At 43.7% G+C, this 18785-nt stretch overlaps 1 protein-coding gene and 2 long non-coding RNA genes across 7 annotated transcripts in view; 2 read left to right on the forward strand and 1 right to left on the reverse strand.

The window, feature by feature from the left end:
• LOC111935563 (uncharacterized) overlaps positions 1-14653 on the reverse strand; it is a 27922-nt gene extending 13269 nt beyond the window's left edge. For 2 of the 4 annotated variants that reach the window (XR_002867733.2, XR_015276703.1), the window contains exons 1-3: positions 14345-14653; positions 12941-13132; positions 12759-12806 (exon numbers count right to left, since the gene is read on the reverse strand). This is a non-coding gene — a long non-coding RNA (uncharacterized LOC111935563). Of the gene's footprint in view, positions 1-6129; positions 9099-12758; positions 12807-12940; positions 13133-14344 lie in introns of those variants that run through there. The other 2 variants (XR_002867734.2, XR_015276704.1) reach the window with 2 other exon arrangements.
• LOC147650352 (uncharacterized) lies at positions 4698-10197 on the forward strand. The gene is made up of 3 exons (XR_015276705.1): positions 4698-4933; positions 8795-8864; positions 8947-10197. It is a non-coding gene; the product is annotated as an uncharacterized LOC147650352 (long non-coding RNA).
• RASGEF1C (RasGEF domain family member 1C) overlaps positions 14015-18785 on the forward strand; it is a 111713-nt gene continuing 106942 nt past the window's right edge. The window contains exon 1 of one of the 2 annotated variants that reach the window (XM_086851695.1): positions 14015-14448. The gene's annotated coding sequence lies outside the window, so the exon portion shown is untranslated. Of the gene's footprint in view, positions 14449-14620; positions 14846-18785 lie in introns of those variants that run through there. The other variant, XM_086851696.1, reaches the window with a different exon arrangement.

Raw genomic sequence — 18785 nt, forward strand, 5'->3', positions numbered from 1 at the left:
TTTTTTTTTCTTTTGTCAGTGACCAAAATATATTTTGCTACCTGTGTATTTGAGTTCTGGCCCTTAACACCCTGAGCACTCCACAAGCCCTTCTTACCACCCCAGCAAAGCCAGGCTGTAAGTGGGGTGGTGTCTCCTGCTCTGCAGCACAGCATATGCACTTGCAGTGATAATTTCCAAGACAATTCAGCTGTGCTTTGAGGAATTAGTTAAACCTCCAGCTCTACCTAGAGCTGAGGAGTTTGTGGGGGTGGGGATGCTGCATGAAAAGTAGGCAGCATGAGACAAATATAGAAGCTGTCAAGGGAAGCTTATTTCAAGCTTGTCCCCCCAAACCCACCAGTCTATTATTCCAACCATAAATTTGTCCTTTAGTGTTTGTTTTTCTTGTCTTAAGTCTGAAATGCCTATTTCTAACATTGTGAAGCCTCAGCTGTCATATCTACTTTCCTCTTATTGCAAGCTATGCACTGAAGCACCGTGCCCTTTCATATCAAATACATCATTAAAATAGAGCCTTTTTCCTATCAGAAGGAAGCTCTGGGTACAGCTATTCAAGCATTTTCTCTCGCAGCCGAGCCAATCTAAGACATTCCCACCTTCCTGACCTGTTTCTGCCCACACATACAGTTTCCATCCCCTCACGTGTACCCTGGGGGGGAGTGAAGGGGGGTCCCCATGAATATGATCCTTGTGGATTAAACCCAGTGCTCTGAAAACACGTCTCAGCACATCAGAGGGGGCATTGACCCCTGCCATGGAGACGGGGAGTGTGTCCTTGTAACCACGTCTTCAGACACAGCTAAAGACTGTTTCTGCTGCTTACAGGCACTTCCCAAAGCAAAGCCTGCAAGCAGTGAAAAACCTGACCTGAAACCTTTATACAATTCTCCAGCAGCCAGCTAGAGACCAGAACCATTCATTTATCTTTAATGGTACTCTCTTTAGCCATTTCCCCAAACAAAATTAACACCTTCAAATCCTCAAATCAATTCATCTTGCACATTTATGCTATGTTTAAGCAGCATGCTGTTATTTATTTAATCCTCTTTGGAAACAGTGGAGTTGCTGTGAAGAGAAGAGCCATATTTATTTTCAGGCATCTGAAATTCATTCCAACTCTGTACTCATAGATACACATGAAGATTTATATCTAAAACACAATCCAGGGTTGTGGTAAGGTGAGTGTCCAAAGCTGCACTGCAGTCTCGTAGACCTCCTTGCACAAACACAAGCCTCCCAAAAGACTACAGCCCCCAGGTTGCACCAAATCCAATGGCATTTCTGGAACCAGGGTGACAGCTTGCATGAAGAAGCAATTAACCTGCCTTGGCAAAACAGAGGGGAGTGGGAAGAGTCATGGCCACAGCTGCTACGTATTCCTGAAAATTCAGTGCAGCTGCCAGCTTGCAAGACAACCCTGCACTTTCAGCTAGTGAAAATTTGCAAGCTGTTTGATGTGCTGGTTGTCAGGAGGAAAAGGGATGCTAAAAATGTCTGGTGGAGCGCTCAGGAAAGGCTGTCATATCCCAGGAAGGTACTTAAATGCAAAAAAAAGCACCTCTGTGAGCAAATGCTAGTGGGGTGCGTTTGCTTTGGAGAAAATGCTTTAAGTTAAACTTGCAAAGGAGCAGAACAAAAGCTGAAATGTATCACAATGGGTGTTCGCATCCACAGCACACTAATGAGCTGTTCCACCTAATGAATGAACCCGTGTTCCATGTTTTGGGGACAATGCCAACAAGCTGCAGCTCTGTGACACACGTGCTGACCCCCACAAGGGGTTCTGTGCTGCTGCCAAGCTCAGGCCAGTCTTGCCAAGCAGCTGCCATCGCAGGGCACAGCGAGCGCTCCGGGATGGAACCGTCATTTCCACACTGATCTGTAGCTGGGTGCTATCTAAGTGTGTATGAAAGTTTAGCTTTTTGCAAACCTGAGAGTCTGGGAAGAGAAACAGCCTTGCCAGTGCTCATCCCCTCAGCAGAGAAGAGCTGGGTTAATTAGATTTGCATCACCAGTTGCATCTGCTAAATCAAATTTCTTTAAGCCATTCCTGTTCTTTTCCCTGGGGTGAAGATGCTGGAAGAGAGGTAACTTAACTGCAGACAATAAATCCTCTTCATTTTCACATTTTTGCAAAATCTTAAAAATAGAATGCCCATTTGTTTTTTCTCTAGTCCTGTCAGAGTTAAGGACTTGGGTGTGTATTTGTACAAGATATATGTGTACAAGACATCTATAAAAATCTTCACCTCCTCTTCTTCTCCCCCACACATACGGACTCACTGCAGCACTTGAAATTCTTCAGCTGCTTGCTAAGGAAATGCTCTGAAGAGTGATCAAAGGTTAATGAAAAGTTCAGCCAAGGAGCAGACCCCAGCAGAGACAGCAGTTCTTTAAAGCTTTCAAACAGCTGACAAGAAACCATCAATAAGTATTTGCGGTCAGGGATAGAGAGAAACATCTTTTTGAACATATCCAAGCATGAAACCTCCATGGTAGTTACCTTATAATATTATCCCTACATGTCAAACTGTGTCATTTTTATGAAGAAGACTGATTTATGTATGACAGCAGCAACTTTTTACAGCCCTCAGGGGCTGTGACTTCAATAGCTAAGATCCAAGTAGTAGTAGAACTGTAGTCTACTAGTCCCATACCAAATGGCAGTGGGAGGAAGATGATTGTTGTCTTTTCAATCCTGTTACCAGACTTTAAAAAGTATTGCCTGCAACTGCAGTCAATTTGCTTTCAGGGCTCAATGAAAATGGACTTCATAGTCCATTTTCATGATTATATTTTTATTTTTTTATATTTTTATTGTTTATTATTATTATTCTTACTTTTTTCCTGTGTTTCTCTTGTTTTAAAATAGAACTGTCTTGAAAGTAATTTTTTGCTTAGATGCCTGGGAAATTTTTAAGGACATTTATTTATGTTTTGCAAATGTTCATGTTTTAAAATGAGTGTACTTGTGTTGCTCATGTTCCTTGAGCACTGGCAGCTCACTCACGTGCACAGAGCCCCTCACGTGGGCTCTGGTTTGTGCTGTAACACCACAGTCAGAGCCTGGAGGCTTGTGATGGGGGGAAGATCCTGGAGAACATGCTCTGGAGGAAAAGATTGATCTTTATTCTCTGGGGTTAATTATATGGTGGATGCTGATGGACTGGACAGAGACCTTAATACCTGTAAGGTATTTGTAATGGGAGTTTATCATTATACCTATCCTGTTATTGATTGAAATGGTAGTGACAGGACATCCAAATCCTACTGATTAATTTAGATATGTTAATTGAGTGTGTGTTCTAAACAGGTTTGATGCACTAGCGCACTTTTTCCTTGACTTTATTTTTCTGTCGCCATGGTGCTGTATATGTAAACACGCCTTCTTTAAAAATATCAAATATGAAAGCAGATTTAAAGCATTTTAGAATGTAAGTGCTGGGATCAGAAAAACATGTGTGGTGTTTTGACATGAGCTGAAAATATATCCAAAGGCTCCTTTCCAGCATGCTGACAAAATGTATAAATTAGCCTGGCAAAGGTCTGGCTCCCACCAGAGCTCCCAGCACCATGCAGAGCCCTGATCCAGCAGAGCAGCCAAAACCACTGGTATGTGGTGGATAATCATTTTTCTAGCAGAGATTCTACCTGTGGTTGTCACAATAAGGGAAGGCAGAGGGAAGGCAGCAGCTCACTGCCCCTAAATTCAGTGATAAATCAGGATTGCTCTGTGCCTGGCTGCTGCAGTGGTGGCTGAGAAACCCCCACAGTGGCCTTGGCTATTCCACCAGTGGGAAGAGAGGGAGCAGAGTGACCCTGCAGAGGAGCAGGGAAAGACAGCACTTCCTAAGGAGGAGCCTTGAGCATCACATCTCATATGCACCAGCATTTCCCTCTTAAGGAGTCATTCAGTGCTCTTCATTTTAGGCCCAGCTTTACCAGCACTGAGAGCCCTGGCCCTGACTACACCAAAGTCACACAAGAACCACAAGAAGGAAGGTAACATTAGGAATGCAATTCCTTTTAGAGCATTACAGATTCTGTAATTTACACTACTAATTCCTATAGATGCTCTGGAAAAGGCCACTTAGAGTGTTTCTCAAGTATGCTAGGACTGCTGGTAGGAAGTTCAAATTCAAAGCATTAATATTATTGCTTAGCTATTGTACCTAAAGTACAAAGGGTTATGTGGTCTTTAAAAGTTGTTTGAAAAAAGAAATCTTCCCCTAGAGAGATCAGCTTGTTTCTCCGAGGAATTCTCTGCTCCCAGGCAGATCTGTAGTATTGATGGGACACTCATTCACGTTCCCATCTTGTCTGTTCTGATAGAGGCTGAAGGAAAATCTCCCAAGGGAATGTGTGTGGCTGCTCGAGTTCTTGTGTTTCATTACTGCACCTTGCCTGTCCTGCAGCTCAGGCTGGTGCACTGCTGGCTATAAAATATCAAAGATCAAGCTGGAAATCAGGTCAGCCACTGCCTCTGTTTCAGCTTTCCTAATTGCTGCATAGGACAGCCAGGCACAGAGACTCCAGAAGGTTCACCTTTGCCTTTGCACTGAACCCCTCTCTCCACCTTGCTGGATCTAAAGAGGGGTTGCATCTCTGAGAGCTATGAATTGGGTAAATTACTCCAGGTAATTAATTACTCCAGGTGAACAATCCCTCATCTGGGTCACTCCATCTCTCTCCCAGAAGCTGGGGGGAGAGAGGGAACATCTTTATCTGATGAAGAGCCCTGAATCACTGCCAGCTGTGCACTGTCCCCATCCTGCCCCACACCTGTCCCAGATGTTTTACAGCTTCAGTGGCTTTGCAGCTCAGGGGGTGTAGCTGCCCTAATGTGTGTTTGAGGGGGGATTTCTCCCTTTATTCCGGCACTGTGCACTTTTGAAGCTCTCTTAGAGCACGTGTGGCTCTTCAGTCATGGGTAAGCAGCAGTTCTGGGTTGAGTTTGGTGCTGAGAGGTTTCACTTGTGGGAGTTCTGAAGTGGGTGAGATCAAGTGGGTTGTTTTCCCACAGTTTGCTCCTAGGCTTGTATGAGTCTTCTGTGACCATCTGCCAGGGAAGTATGTCTGTGTCCCAGAAAGGTAAAAGTGGGATGAAGTTCTCCTCCTGTCTTTATGGACAGCTAAAACCCATAAGACTTGTGTTTACTTTTTGTCATGTTTGCATATCATCTTCTGTAAAATTAAACAGTTACTGTTAGTGGGTTACTTAGGCATACAGTAAAGCTTAGTGACATACGGTCAAATTAATTCATGTATTACTGGAATTTTCTTTGTCATGCTTCAATTGGCTTCCTGCCCACAATCATTATATTTGAACTTTGATACAGTGCCTATAAAATAATGATCTCTTGGGAAGTGGGTGAAGTTATGAAATAACTTAGCAGCTCTTGGGGGAGAGGTACCTAGTGATTTTCCAGAAGTGCTCAACATGTACTGTACTGACAGATCTGAAAATACAAAAAATTGTGCAGATGAAGAAAGATGTTTGATCCTGAGTGACCTTTTGTGTCTGCTGCACCCTCTTGTCACTCTGGGCTGTTTCTCACTGCTGTGGGATATATGACACATTTATGAAGGACATTTATTTCAGGTTTTACACTTGAAATAAGAAAGGGTTTTTTTGTGGCTTCTTTCCTAATATTCTGAACTTCTAAGCTATTCAATTCTTCCTTTTATTTATAACAGTTTTCTCTTAGAGTTCATAGCAGTTTGTGGTGGTTTCTCCTGGTATAGGAAAAGACAACTTATATAGGATCAGAACTTTGGGGGGGAAAGAAGCCCAAAATATTTGGAGAAGAAGTAACTCTTCACCTAGTTTGTTGTGACTCTAAGTTTCTTGGGGGGTCAGGCATGTGGAATTGGCAGTGAAGTGTTTCTTAGCCTATAACTAGTGACTGAGGGGTGACCAGAATATTTGCTGTAACTCGCCTTGTTGAGGACCTCTGGCTCACAGCAGAGCTTCTTCAAGACCCAGAACAAAGGGCTCAGTGTCTCACTGCATAGAAAACATTTTCTTCCCAGTGTCTTAACTGCATATTTCAGGTGTGTGGCAGCCAGGCAAGGCTGCCTGGGCTCTGTGCCCTGTAACCCTGGATTCTTGCAAAGGCAGGGGACTGTCACTTAACTAACTTTAATGAAATGACCAGAAAGCAAAAATGGAGGTCTTTGCCTAGAATCTCAAAGTTCCTTGTTTTGATGCTAGGAATGGACCTCACATGAGATGTTCAGGCAGTTCCTCTACTTAGGACAGCAGAAATCTGTATTTGAACAACAAAGCAATAAGCACTGAAATTATTGGCTGGAAAAACACAAGTAATCCATCAGAGTCAGGTACTTTGTGAGAATTCTGGACCTCAGTTAGACATGTGCATGTCAAATTCCAGCTGGCAAGGACTGTGGGAGCATCCAAAAAGTTTACCTCTTGAAACACTTGCTTTATATCAGCCTAATCTCTCTGGACAGTAAATATCTGGTGTATTCTCTGCTCTCATAATCAGGTTGCTTTACCTTGGTGAAACTGAGAAGACAATCCAACCTTTGTTTCTGATGGTTGCTTTTCATAAAAGATTATCTATCATCTATCTCCAGCAAAACCAATTATATTCTTCCATATTACATTTCCAGTCATTTCACAGTTGTCTTTTGTACTGTGTAAATGGAGCAGAAAGCCTATAGTAAGTGCCAATCCTGGTAAAGTAAGTCCTGTTTCAGTATATTAAGGTTGATTTGCAGTGTTTCTTGCTGTTACTATACATTTCTGTCAAGGAGGAGGAGGTGGATGCTGTATTGCCAACTACTGAACTATTAGACAGGTTTAGCATTTGATAGCAAATGTTGTACATTGGGATGCAAAATTGCTTCCATTACAAAATTCTGACTCCGTGGTCTCATTGTAAGCCTTGGGATGAAAGCTGTCTCCAAAGAGAATGAAAGCAATAAGAAAATGAATGATTTGCCCTACCACAGTCCTTTTATTGTGAAATTTGCTTCAAGTCCTCTGCCCAGTTATTGAATCCTTAACTTTTCATAAACACAGGGAACTGCAAGAAGATACTCTGCAAGTAGCAGAACTAATACAGAACAGCTTCTCACCAGTGAGCAGCAGTTACTGAGCTGCTCTCAGAGCCAGGATTGTCCTGTGAAGCCATCTGTATTGTCATATTCCAGCCATGTTCTACTTCTGCTAATGAGCCCCAGAAGATTCAGGCTGGCTCCACATCTGGGCCAGCTCTACATCTGGGCTGTGGATGTCCTTGGGGCCCAGAAAGCACCCAGGACAGCAGTGTTGATAGCACTGTATGGCAGCTACAGCAGCACACACAGGGCTAGGAACATGGAAGAGATGGGACTGAGAAGGGTGTAATGAAAAACAGATCTCTGGAACAGATGAACTTCTCTCAGACCTGGGCTTCTTGATAAGATCAGAGCTTACTATGAATGGAAGATTCCCATCCGCAGTTCCCTTCATAAAGAAGAAAGGAACCAATTTTGTTGCCCAGGGCTGCCTGGTCCCACTGGAATTTTCCCTGCTGAGCTGGTTGTGGGTAGTGGAAGAAGTGGTTGGGTGCTTCCACACTGCTTGGTTGATGTGTCAGTTTTCATTCCATTTCTAGGGCAGCTGCCTTCACATCAGGATCTTGCTTTTACTCCAGCAATCCAGAGATCAATATTGTCTTCCCAAAGCCAAGGGCAGGGCAAAGGTAACTGGAGCAAAAAGAAGATAATTCTTAAGAGAGGGTTAGAGGGCAATGAGAGTGTGGTGTGCTGCAGTAGCAGGGATCAGGGCCTGGGTCTGTGTCTGCTCTCACTGACCTGCTCTGGGAAACTCGGGCTGCTTCAGTGCCCATTTGGAGGGAAAGGGAAACACTCCCTCATTTTCACCAGTGTAGCAAATATAATAGCCCTTATCTAAGGGATTTTCTTCAATACCATGATGCTTCTTATCCTCCTTCCCCTCAGCTCTGGCTGCACAGGCAGGCTTAAAGGAGGGAGGGGATCATCCTTTCTCCTCTCTTCCCTCTTAGTGCTCTTACCAAAGAGAGGAAGCACTTTCATGAAGGCAAGGAACTGCTGTACTGCTCTGAACGTGCTTGATCCAGAAGAGGCTTTGTTAGCTGACTCAGCTTCAGCAGGACTGAAATGAAATTAGCAGGTGTTAAGCCTGTTTTGAAATGCTGCATCACTATGACCCGATTAATAACAGCCTAACTCTTTTAAGCTGCCTCTTTGGCCTTTTATTATTAAAATTTTGCCAATACATCATGTTGTTCCCTTGGTTTTTCTTATGCCAAAATGAAATTCACTTTATTGCATTAAGTGGTGGCTGGAGGATGCTTGTTATTGAAGGCAGTCAGAAATCTCTTGTTCCTGCAGAGAGCGGAGTGTGTGCAGTTCCTTGTGGAGCTCCATGGGTACCAGCCAGGGCTGCCTCACTCCAGGGATGTGCAGAGCTGTGCCTTCCCCATGGCAGGAACTGACCACTGCTAGAAACTTACTTTACCTGGATTGTTTTGTTTGAGATTCTGGACTCAAGGCTTGTAGTACTTTCCTGGCCTGTTAAAACTCGTCCCTTTTGGAAATGATGTGCTTTGCTTGCCTCTTGTGCCTTCTGACTGGCTATGGAGGTACAGAGAGATCCATATTCTCTGCTGATTACTGTTGTGGCAAATAGCAAACAACACTGCATTTTTATTTTGTTTTTAATGCTTAGGGTTCAAAAGTCCCATGCATTCTCATGTAGTCTTTGTGATGCAGACTTCTGTCCATTTCTTTGCTGCAGATGCTGTTGGTAAAGCAGCTTATAAGCTGGGTGCAATGAATTGGGACACCTTTCTTGGAAGACAGGAATGGTATCACTCCTCTTGTAACCTTCACCTTCCTAGACTCCTATTTTCCTCCCTCAATTTGTTTATTTAGCCTATATGTTTCCAGGGCAGGACATGGCTTGTTTCTTCCAAGCTGCATTCAGCAGAGCCCTGATCCTTTGATAATGCAGCAATAAATCTCCTGGAGAGTTTCCTGACTTGACAATTGCATGCTGAGTCCCATCTTCAGACATTCAGGAACCCAACAGGCTCAAGCAACTTGGATGTAACCAGCAAGACAAGAATGAAAACCAGGTCAGCTTTTTGGGAACTAGTGATTTGATACTCTATCATCATGCAATTACAGGAAATGAGATAACCAAATTTTCAATATCTAGTGCACTATGCTGATAATCTGCCTGCTGCTTTTTATAACTAAATGAGGGCTGACTCTCCAGGTGCTGTTCCTACTTGACTTCTTAGGTTGACTCCAGCATCTAATGTCAACAGAGATGACATTCATCCATCTGCAGGAGGCCTGTATGCCACCAAAACTGAGTTTATCCTGTTCATTACTGCCATTTAAGCATGCTGCTTATGCCCACATGCCTCTGAAAAATGCTGTGAATCCCCATGATGATTCACTTGTTGAAGGGCCATATCCTTTCTGTCCTTCCCAACAGATCTGGTCAGTGCAGTGGATACACCCACAAACATGAGTGAGTCGCAGCTCTTAGCTCTGCCATACCCAGTGTGAGGGCATGCTGTGTTAGACTAAAACTGATCTAATCCCATTAAAACCCCCAAGCTGTGCAAGTTTAGACAGCCTAGCTCTTTGCTCTGAGTTCCTGAGTACGTCCCTGAACAGAGGAGGAAAAAAGGCAGATATTCATTACTGACTTAAAGCACAGACTATGATGAAGCTAAAATTGCACTGCTACTAAAAGTGTTTGTGAAGGGATTCTTTTTTTTTTTGTAAAGAATTTCTTTGGCTTGCTGTGATTTCCTTAGTTTGTGCTATTTTCATACAGACACAACTATTTGTTGTATAACCAGTGTTTGCACATGTCCTGTATTTTGATACAAATTTTCTAGCACCAGAGCTATCCTAAATGGTCATCACAGTAAACAAAGCCCAGTCAGTGTGTGTTGGGTGAAAGCAGCAGATTTGCAGTAGAACAGCTGACAGAGGAAGAGACAGTGTGAGACTGCAGCCCTGAATCATATCACTGACTTCAGGCAATGCAGATCAGCAGGAGACAGGACTGCAGCAGATGGTCTGAGTTTGATTAATCAAATGTCCTGAATTAAAGCCTGATTGTTTTTCTTTTAAAAAAGTAGGTTAAAAAATAAAAGCAAGCTGACAATGTAAATGGCATGCACTGTCTATCGCTGTTATTAACTTCAAATAACTGAAGGCTGAAGGAATTGTTTTCTTGACAGATCTCAGCACATGGAACATCAGAGTACTTAAAGAGATTTAAAACGTTGTGAGGATCAAGTAGCAAATTCTGCATCCTCTGGAAAGGTTGGGAACCTGGTGAAGGACAAGCAGGACTGTGCTGAAATGCACAGGGCCCCACCAGTCTGGGGAGCTGCTCTGGGCCACAAAACCCTGTTCAGCCCCAGACATTCACCACCCTGTGCTTGAATTCAATGTAGTTGAGGGGCTGAGCCTTCCAATGTGACTTCCAGAGAAGGAAACCAGACCTCAGTTCTCCATGGCTGAGACTGCATGTTTATTTTTTGCTTCTAAATAATGCGCATTTCATTATAATTAATCATCATAACCCAAGAAATGGGGAGAAATTACAGAAGTGGTGAAAATCATATTCAGCTCTGATTTTCTGTCTCTAAAACAGCAAAAGACACCCAACATTTTAAGACTGCAGAATTGAATTAAAACTATAGATTGATCATAAGTCCTCTTGGCTCCAAGCCAAGAATGGAGCTATTAATTTGACGCAAATTAATCTATGCAAATTTGCACACTGATTTAATGAAGAGACAGACATGCAATCATTTCATTACTTCTCAGATTTTCAATTAGATTGAATTCAGTAGCTGGCCACCATCATAGTCCCAGAGTTTTGCTAAAAGGTTATTTGATGAATATTTATGAATTTGTGACTGCTACAGCTGGGCTCAATAGCAAGTATCATGCTTCCTGAGTACATGCAAACGATTCTTCAAATATCCTAATACAGTGATTGATTTACCTTTTTTTTGTCTTGACTGCTCTATCTTTAATCCCGGTTATTACTCTGGTGTTCTGGTTGGAGACAAATGACTTGCTTAGGGGTAAGTGACTATTTTAAATTATTACAAACACTGTCTTGTTTCATGGCCATTTCAGTGTGAGACGTGATGTTCTGAACAGCTGGAAACGTGACAAATCTCGCTCAGAGTGCAAACAGATAAAAACTGAGACAACCCATAATACTGCCCTGGGCAAAAAAGGTGTCACTTCTACAGATGTCTGAGATTAGAGGGACGGATTCCCTTCTCATGCAGTTATATAATGATATTCAGCTTGCAATCACACCTAAGGATGTGTTCAGCTCAAAGTCTGAGGCTCCCCCACCCCAGTGAAGCCGGTACCTGCTTAAGCATTGTCCCAGTTTGAACTGGTGCTTCTGAAACTTATCCAGTTTTTGCTGAAATTAAAGCAGCTAGGAAAAAAAAAATCTGTGACTAGGAATAGGAGCAAGTCCAACACATCTTATTCCTGCTTTTCATTGTTTCAAGTTCTCAGTTGTTGTAAGGATCCAGATTAAAAACTCAATGCACTCAGGTACTGCAGGACCATTTTTGAGCTAGTGGCTGTTTGGGGAATAAACCAGCTGAGGAAGCTAGAGTTTTAATGTGCACACACATTACTCCCTCAAGAGTTCAGAAATGTTCTCTGGACTGATTTAAGGCCGCAGATGATCTCTAGCTTTAAATCTGAAGGTTCAGCCACTTAGTTCCTCCGGGCAGCTACTTTAATTTTTGATATTTTATTTTGATATTTTTGATATTTTTGTTTTCTTTCCATCTTTCAACCTCATGTTTAATAGAAATTAGCTTGGAGTCAGACCAGATCTCTTCTGGAGACAACCAGAATGAGCAAAACCTATGCAAAATGCTGGCTGCCCTGAGGTGGCTTTTACACCCCAAGCTGTAGACAGAATGTCAGAAACTTAGAGTAGAAAACATTTCATTTGGTGACAAGTTAAACAGGGACATGAGGAAGAAGTGATCACATCATTATGAGCACTCTGGATCTCAATTTTTCTATGTTTCTCCATATAGCCTCTTACAAAACCTCCAAAAACAGTGTCAGAGCATCTTCCTGTAACTACAGGTGTGCTGTTTAGCATCTGGCATGAGGGACTCAGTGTGTCTCTGCATCTCTTCTCAGCTGTGCTACAAATGGGATTTGCTTTGGCTGTTCCTGAACAGCCAGCCTGGAGAATGCACAGATGATAGTTTGGATAGGAGACTGGGGGGCTGTGAAGTTCTTTAGCTCCCAAAGGAAACAATTCTGATGTCTGAGGTCAACATCTTCCTATTTATCACATACATCAAACTTTACCTTGGACTTTAGCCTTTTACTGGTGCAATGCAAGTGAAAGAACAGGTAAATGTGAAAGGCTGTAATTTGTGAGCTTTACAAAATGAGATCTTGAACTGCACAAGGCAACATGGAAATAAGCCCTATATTTTATCCATTCAGAACTGGAAAGAGCTGGCTAGCAAGAGTGAAAACATAGAGATATCTTAGTAAACTATGATGGAGGTGACAATGGTAACTTCACAACTGAGCCAAAACTCGTGTCACTTGTGCCTTCTGCCAGACTCTGCAGTGTGCCAGTTAAACCAGTTCTGTTGCCATTTGATTGACACCCACATATATTATAATTACTCCCACATAACTACAAAACTGGCTTATTTTACCTGAGCAGGAGTATTTTTTGTATGAAGAGCCAGAAGAGCAGGATATTTCTAGAAAGACAAGAAGCGGTGATAAGGAAGTGTTGACTGAAGGAGGCTGCACCTCCTTTTAGATTTCACTCTCCGCTGGAGCCAGGGTGTTAATTCCTACTGTAACATACACCATGTTATATCTTCTCACTGACCTCTGTGTGCTATCCAGACTATGAATTAAATCTTCTTTGTGTTGGAGGAGTTTAGCTGGGAAAATGGGAGAGCAGAAGACTTGAGAGGGTTAGGAGGTTACCAGGACAAGGAAGGCATGTTTCCATTCTGCTGAGAGGGAATCCTATTCTCTTTCAGTGGCAAGGAGATTGGTCACTCTTCACTAATAGCTCCTGAAATAAAGAATAAAGAATATTTATAAATTTTTGCAATCCCTTTACTCAACAAGGTCAAAAAGGGTTTCATTGTGCCTGTTTCTTGCACTACATAAACACCTGCAGGTTATGTCAGGCAGGACTCAGCTGCTCTGTGAGGAAATGCTGCAGGATTTCAACACAGGCCTAGACTGCCTGGGAAGAAAAGCTCATTCAATATAGGCTTTGGGAAAGTTTGTAGCAATTGTCATTGGCAGGGTTTGTCTATCAGTTATGTAAATTGGAGTACATGGAAAGGAGGATTATCAAACTGGCAAAGCAATACTATCACCAGGATATAACCTAAGGCTGAACCATTGCAGGGAGGCTGGGCTGAGGTGGGGCTGCAAAATTTGACTTTATTAAGGGGTTTCTGATTTCCACACAAATTTATTTGCATGTCTGTGAGTGTCTAATCCTCTCCTACTTATTTATGTTTTTCCTTGCTCTGGAGAATATCTTCCCTGAGCTTTTTTTTTTTGATGTAACAAAAGGAGGTTTCATCACTAGAGATGTGACCATACAACTTGGAGACGTGTTGCTGCTTTTACAGCTCTATTATTTGACAGTGTGATGTTTCCACACTTAACTGGAGAGCTTGTCGAATGCCTCATTGCTCTCCTGAAAATTGCCTTTCTTCAGAGCAGTGGTGACAAATGACCATCACAAGGCCCAGGGAGCAAGAGGGAAACTGTAAAACTCGGTAGAAATTAATTTCCTGAAGCAACAGACTAAAGCCCACATTTGCACAGCCCAATACATTTCAGCCCCTGGCAGCATTTCTGCCTCCCTGTGGGAGCAGTTGAAGTGTGTCCCCTGTGCTGATCTTGGAGCCGGTTTTCTTGGCCTTTGTGGCTCACTGAAAGGAGATGGCATGTCCATCTGGGCACAGTGAGGTGCCTCTTCCAAACCCTTCCTCCAGGACTGAGCAAACAATAAACACCACAACTTTCCCTTCAAAAAAGCAGTGATGTGCAAGAAACAGGACCACCCAGTCTAAGGGACTGGGAAAGTTTTTCCCCCAGTCTTGTTACTGGCCCATGTTGTTTTTTCTGGCATGTCCTTGCCCTTGTCCTTTCCTTTGAAGGGGGCCCTGGAGTGGCTGGAGACATCCTGGGAGCTGAGGAGATGGGTGTGAGGGAGGAACACAGGAGATCTGTGGCCTCATGGATGAGGCACCCCTGGCTTTACCTGAGGTAACTCCCCGAACGCCATTTGTGGTCAGCTCGTTGCTATTACCAGAGCTGCCTTCAGGAGGAAGGCCCTGGTGCACTCCTGAGTGAAGGAAAACCGAGGTAAGGAACATTAAAAAGGTGCTTTTCCTGCACAGGGCTGAGGGGCTGTCTCTGGAGGGCTCTCTGTGGCCGTCCCCTCTGCCTGGGGACCAGGAGGAGACCCCTCGCCATGCCAGGCCCTTGGGCAGGGTCAGATGCCCTGTCCTGCCCTTGTCCCCCTCGCTGGGGCCCTGAGCAGGCCTGGCTGGGCTGTGCCAGCAGCAGCTGCTGGAGCAGCATGGAGAGGCTCTTCCCATGGTGCCAATGTAACAAGGGAAATACCCAGTTTTAACAACAAAAAGAGTTGCCTTGTTTCCTGTGGTGTGCTGCATGGAGGGGCTTCTACTGCAGGTCTAATCTGCTGCTGCTCCTGCCACTTGTCTGGATTTTGGAGTGTTTCTCTCTGCCTTGGCTGCAGGTAACACTGTGCCTGCTTTGTTTTGCTTCACTTGCACCTGTGTATCCCTCTCCAAGCTGCCCCTGAGTGGGGAGATGGCTCAATTTATTGTCTCGTAATATTAGGTCTCTCAGCCATACTGCAAATAAACCTCAGAGAGAAATCAATATATCCCACCCTTAGCACATTGATTCACAGCCCCTTTCTGATGATGGCTCTTTAACAAATGCAAAAGGCTTTTAAAGACTTACCTGAATGCAAATGTCTTCCATGTGCAAAACACAGCAGAGTGGGGTGGTGAGGAATCTGTGGTCCTGAAACAACTTGCACAGGGTCATGCAGGCTCGTTCAGGGTTGACTTCTGTGCATGTCAGTGCATGTTTGAGAGATGCAGCCCACAGTCTGGGAACTAGCAGTAAAACAGTGGGATGCTGCCTCAGCATGTGGGCTATAATGGAACTAGGATGGTGACAATACATGACAACGATAAAAAAATAAATATATAAATAAAGGCAACAACAAGGTTTGAACCTTGAAGTGCTTTGTGTCAGGAGAAGAGCAGAGCCGAACACAAAGGAGCAGCACATGCCAGGCTGTGCTTTTGAACTGCCTGTATTTTGGTGCCAGGCAGCTGAGTGCCTCAATTTTTTGTGTGTGAGAGCCTCAGTCAGATGGTTACAGTGCCAAAATATTGGCCTTTTAGCTAACAGGGCTGCAATGAAACTGCTCTGGGTCAGGCAGGGCAAGGGGAGAGGCTTCAGACATAGCAAGGATGGATCAGGGGCTGCAGAGGTGGGTCCTGTCAGTATCAGAGCAATGTTCTCCATACTTGCTCACACCCCAACGCACCAGCAAGGTCCTGGTGACCTGAAAGCCACCCAGGATTGTGCCTCTGCCTGTTCCTTCAATTTGCTGTATAGAAAGTATAATTTGTGTTGTTACATGTTGGGTGAAATCCAGGCACTGCTTAGCCACAGCAAGCCTTTGTGCTGTGCTGCATTTTGGGGAAGTAGAGCAGCAGCAGCAGCACCTGATGTCCCCTTTCATATGGCAAAACACCCACCCCACATTCACCAGCTGAATTCACCACTCAGAGGAGCTGTAGGGACTTCACAAGGTGCTGTTCTGTGCCCTGGCAGAGCAGCAGCAGATCGTCTGTGTAAGCAGCCAGAGACGAGCACTGGCAGCACAGCCTTGAGAAAATGCTGAATGCAGCTTTTTGCTGGCTAAAACAGGACTTGGAGCTCTCTCCTGCTGCTTCGTTCCTGGTGTGTGAAGCGAAACAAGGCTTTGTGCATAATTTGAAAGCAAACAGGATTGTGTAAAAGATATCATACTTTACTATTAATTATTTCTGCAGACTGGAATGACCCATGGGAGTCAGATATTTTTACCACCTCCTCTGGGCAGGTAGATAATACCATGAAGTGCTCTTATCTGATGGAAGTGGGCATCACCCCCTGAATGGTACATTGATACACCCCAGCAAAGAAGCTGACAAAAATAAAAAGAAACAAATTCTATTAGATTTGGAGCTGAGCAGCACATGAATTTAAATAGCTACTTGGTATATTAAGTACATAATTTTCCTGCTTCATTACTCCACTGTAAAACAACCACTAATGAAGACAGAATTAAGAGTTTGAAAAAAAATGCTTTCAAATACTTTGCAGTTTAACTCAAAGTAGTTCCTTCTCTAAAAGGGTAGAGCTGATAGCTCATAGAGATGCAGATACTGCTGATATGCACTATATAGTTGCTCTAAAGGTGTCAGCATTTCAGAGCTGTTGGACTGTACATCTGCGTTGCTGCAGCCTACGAGTTCCCACTAGGGCAGTTTCCAGTATTTTCCAAGCTTCATCTCCAGTGAAATTGCAGGTGCTTGAGGAAGAAGGCACAGAGAATAATTCCTTATGTGTTTATACAGAATCTACTATGATAGAACTCTAATCCTAGCAGGTCTTTGGGTACTGCTACAATATAAACAATATTCCAGATGAGAAATGAGTCTTCCAAATGCTGTTTAAGGGCCCTTTAGGAGGCTGTATAGCATGTCTGAGTCCTACTGCTCTAATTCCCTGTACCAGGGATTTACTGTTGATAATTTCATAGGATGGGTGCTTGGCTCATAGTAAGAGCTGGGAATCTGGCAGTGTTGTCTTTCTCTTGAAGTCCTTAGACTCAACCAGAGGTGCAAAACCTAAACCCAAGCCTTGACATCCTTCACCTCTAAGGCTGTATTGTTTTGTGACCTTGTTGGGTTCTCAGATTTCTTTAGAAATGCGACCTGCTGGTGTTTGAGCATCTCCTTGGGTCCAGCAGGAGCAGAGGTTTGGGCTAGCTCAGGATCTCATTCTTAGGCAGACTCACCAATGCATTTTAATGCTGTTAGTTCAATAAGTAGAATGTTTGTTTCTTAAAAAAAAATCTGTCCTAGAAACAGGATTTGTAATAATTCTTTGTAATTTGGATAGAATTGACACCTTTCACTTGAATGACCCTCCATGCAAAGATATTTCACTCACTGAACATCATGATTTCCCATCAATTCCCAGGAAGAACACTGCCCAATCAAGGCACCTCTGCCTGCATGGCAGAACAGTGCTGCAGCAGTGGTACTGCGCAGGGTCAGTGAGCTGTGTTTATGTTACACATCTGATGTTCCAGCCATAGTCCCATATCATACATAAAACAACAGGGTTTTTCCCAGCAAGGAGCTCTGCTGTACCACAGATCTGCTGTGCAGCTGCCTCTGTCCCCCAGCTCAGCTCTCAGTCCCAGCAACACCTCAGAAAGTGCACTACTTTAAATAGAATGGTTGTATGTGCATCAGCCCAGACTGACCGTATTCATAAGCTGCCACTGCTCTGGGCATGTACAAGGACAGGCATGGCACCAAAAAATGGAACAAAAAGCCACAGAGGCTTTTATGCTTCCAAACACTTTGGCTGTAACTTGGATATTGGGAAATTCACTTCACAGGACAATGCACGACCTCTGCACTGAGATCCATTTGCATGATTTGTCTCTTCTGTATTCATGAACAGCTCTCTCATTATGGCTATTTCTCACATTTATTTTATTTCTAATTACAGTGATTTATGATTGGGTTTTAATTAACTTCTCTTGACTGGATCCTACCTATATACTTAATTGAGTCTTGCAATCTAGGCTTCACACTGGTGGAAGTTGTACATGGAAATACATTTGTAGCCACTAGCTTTAAATTAATCTAAGACTAGATTCTGGAATAGAGCGGCTGAAAATGATCTCAGTTTTTGTGATACAGAGGAGGTGAATAAATTGTCCAAGGTCTCTTCTGAGCCCTGGTCTCCCAACATGAAGTTCATGCTCAGTGATCCTCAGACTTCCATTCTGGGAGTCGAGTGCACTGTGCCTGTGGATACACCCTGCTGTCCTGGAAGGTTGGCTTTGTGGATGCTGTCTTTCACCTTTGTGCACTCAGCAGCTCTAGTGAAACCTCAGCTGTGACTTTGGGGGGTGCTGGGACCCCACAGCAGAGACAGGAGGACAGCAGACTGCTGACAGCGTTGTGGTGTCGATTCCCTGCGAGGCTGCAGGTTCCAGTCCGAGAGAGCCACCCTGCAGTGCAGCCCTGGCTGCAGGGACACAGTGCCAGGAGCTAACTTTGATGTGACATCAGACTTTCAGTTTAGTATGGCAGTCCCTCAATTTTCTAATAAATTTAGGTCAATGTTGGTCTTTTGTAGAATAATTAGGGTTGATCCATTCTGCAGGGCAAGCAGGAAGAAAATTCATTACTGCACAAGGAGGTCAAAGAGGGCCAAGGTGGAGAATATCTGTGCTCCAAGCACTGCTGTTTAGTGCTGCATCCTAATTGATCAGTGAACTGTGTAAATGCTGAACAGGTCAGGCTCTGCATTTTATATATTGTCAGAACTTTTGAGGCTTGCTTTGAAAAGTTACCTTGCTGTGCTGC

This window comes from Cyanistes caeruleus, chromosome 15, assembly GCF_971803275.1.
Source record: "Cyanistes caeruleus chromosome 15, bCyaCae1.hap1.1, whole genome shotgun sequence".
NCBI classification, from domain to species: Eukaryota; Metazoa; Chordata; class Aves; order Passeriformes; family Paridae; genus Cyanistes; species Cyanistes caeruleus.